The sequence below is a fragment of the Primulina tabacum genome, chromosome 11, assembly GCF_025594145.1.
Source record: "Primulina tabacum isolate GXHZ01 chromosome 11, ASM2559414v2, whole genome shotgun sequence".
NCBI lineage: Eukaryota > Viridiplantae > Streptophyta > Magnoliopsida > Lamiales > Gesneriaceae > Primulina > Primulina tabacum.
Window position 1 is genome coordinate 30,235,481 of NC_134560.1, and position 13,595 is coordinate 30,249,075.

The 13,595-nt window shown below is 38.9% G+C and overlaps 1 long non-coding RNA gene across 1 annotated transcript; it reads right to left on the reverse strand.

Moving 5' to 3' along the window:
* Positions 1–1,880: 1,880 nt before the first annotated feature.
* Positions 1,881–7,694, reverse strand: LOC142517716 (uncharacterized). The gene is made up of 2 exons (XR_012813362.1): positions 4,175–7,694; positions 1,881–4,143 (listed from the first exon to the last, which is right to left on the reverse strand). It is a non-coding gene; the product is annotated as an uncharacterized LOC142517716 (long non-coding RNA).
* Positions 7,695–13,595: the final 5,901 nt, after the last annotated feature.

Here is a 13,595-nt window from a genome sequence, read left to right on the forward strand (position 1 = left end):
GTTGGCTCAATTCTCCCAAAAATCAACATATTCCATTGAAAATCAAAATCTGATAGGAGATGAACTGATTTCATTCTGCTGGCATGGGTTGGTTTTTAAGTGCGGAAGACTTTACTATGAAGGTGTTGGTTTTGTGGATCTCTCAAAGTGTGTCCATTTGGTGCTGGTAGATTAAAAAAGTGATATGCACGGAATGAGTTGGTTTGGTGGGCAGCTTGGAAAAAATAATTATAGATCGAATTGATGGTGTCTGAGTCAAATGACACCAATTTTCCTCGCACCAACATTTTAAAGTCCTTGTGCCTCACTCGCAAGATTGCGTAAAATTCTCGGACTACTGAGATGACAGCGTCTGACGGTGATTGGCCAGGTCCAACCACCCCCTATGCACGATCTCTTGCATTATCACACAGTCGTGAGTGGATAAATCTATCCCTATTTCTTTTATAATCGACCGAGACAGAGTATTTTCGTAGATACCAAGTGTTTCTTCATTACAAAATTTATTTGTATCATAAGAGTGAGAAGAGGAAGTACTGTCCTTTGATTTCTTTCTTGGAGGCTTGATATTCAACAATAATCCATCACGCTTTTAAAATCTGATCTGGAACACTGCGTCCTCCCAAATCATTAGATACTCGTAACTATCGCAAACAATGTCAAATAAAAGATGTTGTCACTTTAGAAGAAGAGGTTGAAAGGGGAGGCCGTAGTAGATCTGAGAGGAGGATCGCCGGAGTAGATTTGAGACAGACTGGGGCACGACAGGTGCGGGGGGCAGGGAGTGCTGATGGGCTTGCGAGCGGCTGTGATAGGGCAGACGTGGTGGGCAGCCGGTGGTAAGGTGGGTGAGTAGATATGGAAGAAAGTTTTTTTTTGTGTTATTTTTGTGAAAATCGTGTAGACCTGAACTCTTAAAGACGCAGTGCGCACGGGTGCACGAGACGTGGCGCGGGTGTGCGCGCCTCTTTGTAATTCTGGGCATACTTGGCGCGGGGCTGCGGGAGATCTGGCGCTGGTGCGCGCACCTCTCTGTAATTTTGTACTAATCAAGCACGCGCGGGTGTGCGGACGCTTTTGTAATTCTGGACTACCACACCGTGCGCTGCTGCGCGAGATGTGGCGCCGATGTGTGTGGCTCTCTGTAATAACCATATTATTTTTAAATAAACAAAATCAAGAGTAGTCTCCCATTTAGCGCTTATTTTATGCTCGTCAGCTTTACTATTCTCTTTTTTCAAGTATACTCGGCAAGTGGGACATTGTATGCGTGCCGGACTTCGCTTCCAAAATGTTGCTTCACTCGCTGGAAATTTACCTTAAACATTCTTACATAACTGCATTTGACTTCCATTGTTCCATATGGTTGCACTGTCTCTACTGTAAACGGTCCTGACCATCTCGATTTCAACTTGTCGAGAAACAATTTGAGGCGGGAATTGAATAACAATACTTCTTGTCCCGACTTGAAATCTCTACTCAAAATGTGCTTGTCATGCCATTTCTTTGTTTTCTCCTTGTAAACCTTTGCATTTTCGTAGGCATCATTCCTAAATTCATCGATTTCATTTAGTTGTAGCAATCGTTGTTCACTTGTTTCCTTCTAATCGAAATTTAATTTTTTGACGGCCCAAAAGGTTCGATGCTCCAACTCTAGTGGTAGGTGACACGCCTTACCAAATACTAACCAATATGGGTACATCCCTATAGGTGTCTTGTATGTTGTCCTATAGGCCCATAGTGCATCATCCAGTTTGATTGACCAATACTTCTGGTTTGTCTTCACAGTTTTCTCCAGAATTTGCTTGATCTCCTGGTTGGATACCTCTACCTGCCCATTTGTTTGTGGGTGGTACGCAAGTGCCATTTTGTGTTTCACATTATATTTGTCCAGAAGTGCTTTAAAAATTTTATTAAAAAAATACGTATCTTCATCACTTAGGACTGCTCTTTGTGTTCCAAATCTAGTGAAGATATTCCGGTGAATAAACTTACAAACAACTCGAGCATCATTAGCATTGGTGGAAATTGTTTCCACCCATTTCGAATCATAGTCCACAACAAGCAGGATATAAGAATTTCCAAAAGAGGTCGGGAATGGTCCCATGAAGTTAATTCCCCAAACATCAAAGAGTTCCACTTCCAACATATTGGTCAACGGCAACTCATGACGCATAGAGATGTTACCAACCCTTTGACATCTATCGCATGACTTCACTAAGGTATTACTGTCTTTAAATAAACTTGGCCAATAAAATCGGACTGTAGTACCTTTGCTGCTGTTCTTGATGCTCCAAAGTGGCCACTGTAGGGTGTAGAGTGAGGATTTTTCGTGATTCGGCTTCTGCCACACATCTTCTAATGACTTGGTCGGCACATCTTTTGAATTCCAAAGGTTCATCCTACAGATAAAATTTAATATCATGAAGGAACTTTTTCCTTTGGTGATAGTTCAAGTCTGGCGGAAAAACACCACGTGATAAAAAGTTAGCAATATATGCAAACCATGACAGTTTAGGTTTTACCTCAAACAGTTGTTCGTCAGGAAACGTCTCCTTGATGTGTTCATCATTCTTTTTGTCTTTTTAGCTCCAGCCCCGATAGATGGTCAGCCACTTGATTTTCACACCTCTTCTTGTCTTTGACCTCAAAGTCGATTTCTTCTTGTAGTAGTATTCACCTTATTAACCTCGGTTTTGCGTCTTTCTTGGCGAACAAGTAGCGAATTGCTGCATGGTCCGTATACACGATTACCTTAGTGCCAATAAGGTATGGTCTGAATTTGTTGAACGCAAAAACCATTGCTAGCATCTCCGTCTCAGTCGTGGTGTAATTCTGTTGTGCAACATCCATAGTGCGACTCGCATAATAAATTGCTCTGAACATCTTATCTTTTCTTTGCCCGAAGACCGGTCCCACAGCAAGGCCACTGGCATCACACATCACTTCGAAGGGTTCTTTCCAATCAGGTACTGTCATAACGGGTGCATAAATCAGTGCTTCCTTGATTATGTCAAAAGCCTGCAAGCAAGCATCATCAAATTTATAGGTTGACTCTTTTTCTAGCAGATTGCATAATGGTTTCGTAATTTTCGAATCTTTTTTAATGAATCTATGGTAAAACCGGCATGTCCTAGAAAACTCCTTATTCCCTTTACGTTCTTCGGTGGCGGGAGCTTTTCAATAGCGACCACTTTGGCTCTATCAACTTCCAATCCCTGTGATGACACTTTATGACCGAGTACAATACCTTCTTGAACCATAAAGTGACATTTTTCCAAGTTGAGAACTATGTTTTTTTCTGACATCTATGCAAAACAAGGGACTGACTATGCAGACAATGATCGAAAGATGAGCCAAATACCGAAAAATCATCCATAAAAACTTCCATAATTTCTTCCACCATGTCAGCAAAGATGGCCATCATGTACCTCTGGACGTAGCAGGTGCATTGCAGAGCCCAAAGGGCATCCTCCACAAGGAAAAGGTTCCATACAAACAAGTGAATGTAGTTTTCTCTTGATCATCCGGTGCCATTGCTATCTGATTATATCCTGAATAGCCATATAAAAAACAATAGTGATGATATCCCGCAAGTCTATCAATCATTTGATCAATAAAAAAGAGTGGGAAATGGTCTTTACGAGTGACTTTATTTAACTTCCTGGAATCTACACGCGCCAACCAGTGACAGTCCGAGTGAAAATTAATTCATTATCTTCATTCTTTATCACTGTCATCCCTTCTTTCTTAGGGACAACTTGCACAGGTGACACCCAACTACTATTACAAATAGCATATATCACCCCGACATTTAATAGTTTCAATACTTCGGCCTTTACCACTTCTTTCATAGCCGGGTTCAATTTCCTTTGGTGATCTACGCAGGGAGTGTATGACTCCTCCATCAAGATTTTGTGCATGCATATAGAGGGACTAATACACTTTATATTAGAAATCGACCATCCAAGTGCAGATTTAAACACTGTAAACACACTCAGCAATTTTTTTTTTCTTGTGAAGTAAGAGAGGATGAAATATGACATGTTAAGTATCTTTTTCCCCCCAAAAATGCATAGCACAAGTGTTCACGGCAATTCTTTGAGTTCGTGAGTGCCTTGTGGTACCTCATTACAGATGTCTCTCGGCAGATCGTCTTTTTGCACATTATCACCTTTTTCTTTTGGCAGACTATTCAGGGCAAGAATTTGTTCTTTGAGTTCCCAATTGTCATCATCATCTGCCATTAGTGTCGATCCAACTGTGCATCTCTCCAATGGATTTTCAACCACGACTTTTCCTGCGCAATCTAAAGAAAGACAAGTATCACAAATGTCAATGCTATTACATGTGCTTACCTCGTCAGATTATGTGATGGCGTGATATATGTTGAACATTACAGCTTCTCCCCCAACTCTCAAGGTAAGTTCTCCTTTGTGTACATCGATCAATGCTATTCTAGTGGCTAAGAACGGTCTCCCAAAAATTAAAGGTGTATCTTGAGATGTATATTAAATTAGAATAGTCCACCTTTATTTAGATAGTTAAAGTAAATTTTATGATGAATTATAAACAAAACTAATTCAAGCACTCGACGCTTTAAACTCAGTGAGAACAAAGAATCTAGAGTTGCGATTTAACTGGGTCTTCACTGTATTAAATTATCATTAACTTTTATATTCATAAATTTAACCCGTTTACTACTCCAGAGTTCTCAAATATTCTTACTCTCTTTTTCAAGTGATACGTAAGAATTAATTATCTAATATCGATTTCAATATCTCTATTAAAATGCAAACATTAAATAATTTCAATAGTACTATAATTCTTTCAATGGGTTTGGTGGAATTATAGGCCTTCCGTAGTCTATAAACACAAACTATACATTTTTCTATGGTCATAATCGAATCCTCTCTCCCGAGTGATAGATCTCGAATAAATATGACAGTCCAATTATTGATTAAGTAATTGAAAACAATAAAATCTGAAATATATAAATAAAACAAAGAGATTCACATATATAAATCAACAATTCACAAATATAGATTCGACCAAGCTACGTCGTCCTCTAGATTAAATAAATTAGTTGATAACGGAAAAACAATAAAACAAATTCATGTTTTTCGATATCGCCAAATAACTAAGAGATTGTAGTGAGCATAAAAGAAAACTCGAATCCAAATATACGATTGCGTCACTAGATGATGCGGTCTTCGGCTTCGAGTTTCTTCCCATCATTTTTTGCTTCACGCCTCATGTCTCAGCCCTTTTTTGCGTGTCCACTTTTTTTTCCTCTTTTTTCTAGGGTTTATGTCCTTTTATACACGCGCTGTACGCTGAAGTTGTGTCTCTGAACGCTTCATGCGCTCGGCTGCGTGGAAGTGGCGTGGATGCACGCATGGAATTGTGGTGCACTCTTTCGCGCCCAGTTGCACGTGATGTGGCGCAGGTGCGCGCATGCTTCTGTCCCCCTTGGTGTGCGACTGTGCGTGCTTCCTGAGCTGGGGCGCGGTTGTTGCTGCACTGTACACCATTTGGTCCCGATATACGTATATTGCTTAGGTTCCTGTATTGACGTTCAAAACAAGCAAAACTTTGCCCTTATGAATACGCAGATGGCCAACGGTAATTGTTGAGATGTGAGGCATGGGACAAACTCTTTCGGTATTGCTGGTGTTTTGTTATGAATACGCAGGGAAAGGTTCCATTTCATTTAAACTATTGAAGAATTTCTGATTGAATTCTCCATCTGGTTCTTCTCAATCTTATGCTCTCATATTGTTAATAGGAAGCATATGTGGTTATGCTGTATAACTGAGAATGCCAAAAATTCACTTTGCTAAATACATTGAACTTGTTTATTCTCCTCAAGTGGAATGAAGAATACTAGTGAATCCCGTCAAGGTTTAGCTTTTGGCACATTCTTTCAATAATTTATTTATTACCTTTGGTGATTCACATGTTTTATGATGAGTTGTGCTTCGTTACTTATTCTAGTAAAAAAGTATTATAATCATGAGCAATTAATTAATATTTGGTAGCTGGCTGAAAAATTGTGCAACTAACATACATCGAAATTGTATTTGTGGATTGTGGTGCATGTCAACGTTCATATGCTAGTGTAGGTGTAATTTATGAGTGCGCTAAAGCGATGCTACTTGCTAGTACTGAGGTGTTCGTGAAACATTTTTGTTCGTTCATTATTTATTATGTTTTTAATACTGCTGGCAAAACACAAACATAATCTAACTCATTTGTTGAGATGTGTATCTTCTTGGATATAACAAAATTTACTTGGCAAATGTGTGTGCAAGTGCTAGAGAAGTATCACATATTAAGATTGTGGACAGGTTGAAGGCCAACTGGACAAGCATGGGAACTCTGTCTGTATGTGTTGTTTTCCGAAATTCATATGGCATTGGCAGTGTGCTTGTTGAGGGAACTGTGCAGCTGAGACTAGTGCAACTCTTTCAAGTTAAAAGGATCTCCATTTGATTTCCAGACACTTTGTTCCCAAAAATTATGATCTTCACTTTTACTTGGTAACATAACTTTCTTGAGGCCGTCTGTGCTACTTGAAATAAACATGTTATGTTTGGTTTTTTGTGATCCAACCTCTTGCTTCCAGGTACCTGACATACTTGGTTTTTTTGTGATCTTACCTCATATCATCAACATTTGAAATGTAGAGCTGGCATGATTATCATCTATTTGATGTTTCATCTTTTATTCCTAAGTAAGAGCATGAAACAATTTATTCAGTGCGCCATTTAATGGATTTTGTCCACTTGATGAAGTTCCTACTCATTAAAACGGGACAAATGGTGACTGTTAGATTTGTGTCATATCATTCGAACGGTGATGGATTATCAGAAGGAATAATTTTGAAATAATGTTTGCAAGCAAGTTCTAAAATCTGACATTGGCCTGGACTTGTTACGTTTCCTTGCAAGTGTATTCTAGCGCGCCTGGAAGATTACCTGAGTGAAGGCTGCTATGTTTTTCTATTTTCCGCCGTATTTTGAGTGATGGCTGCGCAGCTTCTCTATTTTCTTTTTAACAAAAATGGGCTGCAAATCCTTGACCCAAAGCTGTTTTTTTTTCAAGGACAGAGCATAAACCCTGAAAAAATAAGAAGCAGGGCAGCGTAGCAAGCGTTCTGAAGAAGAAGCAGTATTGATGAATTTTCGCATTGCAAAGCTTAATTATTTCAACAGTAACAATTTTTTTTTCTCATAATGATATGGTACATAAATACACTTTTAAAAAAATCAATTGTGCGTCTTACTTCGATTAAGACTCGCGTCTCACCCTGCGTCTCTTGTTATGAGACCTTTTTGTGTCTGTAACAACTATGCCCGTGGTGGAAGTTTCAGGTTATCTCTTGTTTCAAGATAATGGTTGTATTTCTCCTTTATCTCTTTTTCAATTTGTCACAAAGCCAAGATGGCGGGATCCCTCTCTTTTACCATGATATGGTGCATACTCTTGGAAATTTTAGGGCCTATATGGCGATCAGAATGACCTCTTTTCGGACCAGTAACTAACTGGATTAAAGGCAATGGGCAAAGACAGTGAAAGATGTTGGTTGTACCAATACTGTAATGGTCATTTTGTGCTGGACATTTATCATCACTGGAACGAACATGTAGGATCTACACTGTCAAGGGCGCATAGAAAAACACCAAGAGTAATAATAATTTGTTGGTCAAAAAACTGTGTTGGTGTATGTGTACATCTTTTTAGGTGGAACATGTGGACGATTCAGGAAAATTAGTCGAAGCAATAGTTCAATTCTATTTTTCTTAATACAATATTGCTTTGAACTAGCGAGCATGCATAATGACAATCCTTTTCTAACAACCAACTAGGAACGTCTCTCCAAACTTTGAAATACAACATACCATAAATGATTTGAACGTAGTTCTTTCATTTTTTTATATAATTACTAACCTCAAAATTTCACTCAAATCTCCAAATTGTGCGTTCTTTTTTGCAAACCAAGCTTAAAAAGTTATCTTATTAGAAGTTTGGATGGAACAGTTATTTTTTATAAATTTAGAACTAGAATTTACTAAGAGCAAAGAAAGGATGTGTTTTAAAATTCATTTAAAAAACCTGAGTTTTTTGTTCAAGAGTAGAGATACCATTATACAAAGGTTGCACATTGGCAAGGGTTGCATAAATATAATGTCTGTTTAGGAAGGGTAAGTCTGTAACATGATTTGATTTTGTCCCTTGAATTATCTCGAGTACGTTCTGGCAATTGTTGTGCTTCAATGTACTGTTACTTATTGTAACAGAATTTCATTTGTCATTAGTTTGAGTGTACTGTTCCTTACAAACTCTCATTCAAGCACAATTAGTTCTGGCTAATTGACATTAGTTTAAATACTTATTCAAACTAATGTAACATTAGTTTAAATACTTATTGCTACATGGATCAGGCCATCTCCAACCATAAAATCTATTTTAGTGCAAATTTCACACTAAAATATTGCGATTTCTGCACCAAATACAACATTCATCTCCAAACCATTTACTTCAAATATTACACCAAAAAGAATATTCTCGAAATATTCCTTTTATTTTACATATATTAATTATTATATTTTATTTAATATATTTTTAATTTTGTATTTGTATTAATTAAAAATCATAAAAAAAATAGTTTTTAAATATTATAATTAAAGTAAATAAATAAATATTTTAAAAAAATAAACTATTATTATTTTATAATTTTTATGATTAAATATGTAATTATTCAAATAATAAAATCAATAATATACTATTATTCAAATAATATTTATAATTTTAAACATAAATATTTATAATAAATATAAATAAAAAAATTAAAAAAAATAGAAAACCCCTGCGCCAAATTGGTTCAGGGTCTCCTCCTGCGCCAAATTTGACGCAGGAGGAAGGGGCAGCGCTATTTTGGATAAATAGCGCAGCCCCTGTTGGAGGTGTTAATGCTGCACCAAAAAGCACCATTTTGGTACAGCGTTGGAGATGGCCTCAACGTTCCTTCCAAACTCTCATTATCAACCCATGGAACTGATCATTTAAACTTTTGACCAAACTTGAGCTCACTCATAAAACGAATTTCCAACAATTTTTGTCCTAGATTTTTCCACATTAGCGACAAAAAAGAAGTGCAACGTTTGTTGTTGCTACACCATGCATGCCCATTTGCTTCAAACTATATTTATGGACCTCTTCCAGCAAATCTTATGTTGGATCCTTTATTGCATGGCCAATTTTCACTGCTCTATTATGGCCCTCTTCCATTAAAGCCTACGTTGTTCACTTTGTGCAGGACCAGTTCACTCGTCCAGGACCAGTTTACTCGTCCACTTCAGACAAACACCACATCTTTTGTCAAAACTGGAGAAGAAAAGTCACACATATTGACAAACGCTCTTAATGGCAATTAATTTTTGATCGAATATGTTCATCATATTCATGGAGGCAGCCAGCATCAGGCGTTTTGGTTCCACATCTTAAGTCGGCTATGTTAACCAAAACTCTTAAATGCTCATGCCAACAGTTCAACGTATTAGAGTAGATGTCCAGTGAGCCAACTTTTGGCTTGAACTATTGACTTTTATGTAAAATTATCTTCTTCACTGAATATACTATATATGTACCATGAGGTCTGCCTCTCAAGTAAAATCATGAAACTCATTAGAGAGCGTACCGTATATTCTAAACATGTTCCTAGTCGATTCAGCAGCCTAAAATTAGGATAAAGGTCGCATGAGCTTGAGACTAATATCTATGATTTAAACGTCATCTTTAATTGGTAAGGGCATATAGATGTCTATTCATACAGATGTGTGATCATTTGATAATCTGCTGAACAATGCTCCTGCGGACTTTCCAAGTGGTTATCATTTATCGAGTGAAATAAGCCGCGGTTATGGTCGTACATCCTTTAGTCATTTGATCGGGGACAATGTAAATACTCTACGTACATGCATGCACTATGATCCGTTTACGGACTCCATTGAGGGTCATAAGGTAGCGATGCATGTGTAGTTTCGAAATACGTAAGAGACAATGAAATCGTCAACTGTTTTACCCAACCTAAAAAGCAATAAGTTTGAAAAGTGCAATAGTCATAAAATGAAATCGTCAACTGTTTTACCCAACCTAAAAAGCAATAAGTTTGAAAAGTATAGCCCATACTAAACCTCTCAAAAATCTCTCCAAAAAGCATAAATAAATAGTCTTAAAATCTTTAACATAAATCATAAGTCATAAGTCGTAAATGCGGCCCGGGGCCGAAGAGGGCGGGGGGGGGGGGGGGGGGGGGGGGTGATCGCCGGTGCCATCAGTTGCACGGACAATGAGCGGCTCCTGGCAGGCTTCTAGGTGGAGGGAACATAAATGAACCGACCCACACGGAAATGAGAGGGATTCTGAGACTGTTCAATGTAATGGACTGTACAGTTGAAGAGGACTTAAAAGATTTGATTTGTACTACTCATATCACGAAGGTGCATCTTCTTTTCGGTAGCTCATCACATAAGAACTCCAAAGTTAATCGTGCTTGACTTGTGGCAATTTTGGGATGGGTGACCTCCTGGGAGGTTTCCCAGGGTGCGTGTGAGTGAGGACATAAGCACGCTGGAAAGAGTCGTATTGGTACAGTGAGGACAGTCGTCGAATCTGGGACGTTACAAGTGGTATCAAAGCTGACCTCTCTTAGTACGGGTGTGGTTCGGGGACGAATCAAGCGGAAGCTGGTGGGCATGTGAGGCCCGGGGCCGAAGAGGGCGGGGGGTGATCGCCGGTGCCATCAGTTGCATGGACAATGAGCGGCTCCTGGCAGGCTTCTAGGTGGAGGGAACATGAATGAACCGACCCACACGGAAATGAGAGGGATTTTGAGACTGTTCAATGTAATGGACTGCACAGTTGAAGAGGGCTTAAAACATTTGATTTGTATTACTCATATCACGAAGGTGCATCTTCTTTTCGTTAGCTCATCACATAAGAACTCCAAAGTTAAGCGTGCTTGACTTGGGGCAACTTTGGGATGGGTGACCTCCTGGGAAGTTTCCCAGGGTGCGTGTGAGTGAGGACATAAGCACGCTGGAAAGACTCGTCTTGGTACAGTGAGGACAGTCGTCGAATCTGGGGCGTTACAATTGTGACTGACGATATATGTATATGATGACATGATTGGAGATATCGTGATGGAAAAGACCCCCGAGAGAGCCCGTATACAGGAGAAGGCCCCAGAGAGAGCCTGACGATCATATTTCCATTGACATGATATGATGATATGATAGGCCACGGCTCAGTTGACGGGTGAGAGTGCCGCTGATGTCCCCACCGCCCGGTACTGTGGTTATACGTAGATGGATCCATCGAATAGAGCTGATACGAAAGTCTAATCTAATGAACTGAATTCAAATAAAATAAAATGTATACGTATATGATGATATGTTGGGACATGTTTGACGCGTTATGATATTATACGACATGTTTGTGTTTATGCTTTTCAGAACATGAAATGTATGTTGATTAAAGTACTTTTCACTGTTGCATGTTATGTATATGTGCTCGTTATAACATTACAGGTGTGTTAAGTCTTTAGACTCACTAGGTGTGAATGATGCAGGTGAATACGATGTTATGGAGACTGGAGGCGCTAAAGACTAAGTAGGTGGAGCTGGGTGGTGCACTGGATAACTCGAGGACCTGACATTTCTTCCGCATAATATGTTTACGAGACATGGGTTTAAGCAATATGGTTAAATGTTTTTGAATCTTGTTATGTGTTGTCAATCCATCAGACTTTTGTTATTTGTTCGAGTTTCCCTTTTTAAATCAATAGACTAACAGATTTATTTCTTTTTAAGATTTAATTAACTGTAGTTATTTTATTCAGATGATGGATGTCTTTTTTCTAAAAACACATGTTTAAGTTATTTAAATACTTTTGAGCGTGTATATTTTCCGCCATAGTAAAAAAAAATTCATTAGAATTTTAAAATAAGCGAGACGTTTCAGTTGGTAGAATTTTAAAATGAGCGGACATTTCAGAAATAGTTGAGAATCCCTGAATAAACTTCTTGTATTACCCAGCTATGCCCAAGAAAATGTGGATGTCTGTCACACTCTTAGGCACTAGCAAATCTTTGACTGCCTCGACCTTTCGGATCAACCTCAACTCCATCTCTGGATATAATGTGGCCTAAAAACGCCACTCTCTCGAGCCAGAACTCGCCCTTGCTGATCTTCGCATATAATTGTCTGTGTTGTTATATCTGCAGTGCTATTCTCAAGTACTGACTGTGCGCCTCCCTGCTATTCGAGTAGATTAGTATATCATCTACACAGACTATGAAAAATTGATCCAAATACGGATGAAATACGCGATTCATGAGATCCATGAAGATCGCTGGCGCGTTAGTCAACCTGGAGGCATCACCATAAACTCGAAGTGCCCATATCGAGTCCTGAAAGCCGTCTTGTGAACATCTGCCTCTCTCAATTTCAGCTGATGGTATCTTGAATGAATATCTATCTTTAAAAACACTGAAGCTCCCTGCAGCTGATCAAATAAGTCTTCGATTCTAGGAAGGGGATACTTATTCTTGACGGTGACCTTGTTCAGCTCTCTATAATCAATGAAGAGTCGCATACTGCCGTCCTTCTTCACTAAGTCGGATACAACAAGCAGCAGACAATTTCACTAAGTCAAATAAAGTGCTTAGAACGTTGAGTTCAAGAAAGTTGGTTAGAACGATGCAGGTGAGATTTTCGATGTGCGCCACCAGCTTAGAACGTTGAGTTCAAGATTCAAGATCTACATTGCTTAGAACATTGAGTTCAAGAAAGTTGGAGAAGAGGAGGCAGCTTTCAAGACAAAAAAGATTGTTAAATCCAAAGCTGCTGCTCCTCAGAAGCCAAAGAAGAAACTGGTCATCCAGACCAGTGATTCGGAGAAGACTCCTTCTCCACAGCTATTTAAGAAGCTAAGGTATCAGAAGATCAAGCCTGCAGCAACTCCAGGTGCCCTAACTGAGCTTAGGCTACTTCAAACTGGAGCCGAGGCACCAATTTCAGCAGTTCCCATCGAATCAGTCTAACCAATCATAGAGTTCAGATCCAAAAATAAAGAAGACTATCCTCAAAAGATAGTAACTGAATCTAGAGAGACTCTCAGACTAATGGGAATCCCAATGTATTTCACTACAATTGTTCGCTCGACCATTCTTCCATATGAACGACCAAAATTTGTGCTCATCAGAGAAGTGGTGGACACAACTAGCTCAGGATTGTGTCTCCCTCATGCCCTAAATGATCTGAAGGGGAAGACCAAGATGATAGAAGAACCAAGGCCAGTAAACTCCATTCAGACTCAAATAGACCTCATAATGGATGAAATAAATGAATATGCTGAGTTGAAGATGAAACATTACAAAGAATGAGTACAGTTTAGGACTATAACCCTCGCCAAGATGCTGAAGAAGAAATATGTTCTTAAAAGGTTTATCTCTTTGGAGTAAGCAGTTCTGAAGAAAGTCAAGGCCACTACAGTTGCCCAAACAATGGAGAGAAGAGATTATTTCTTC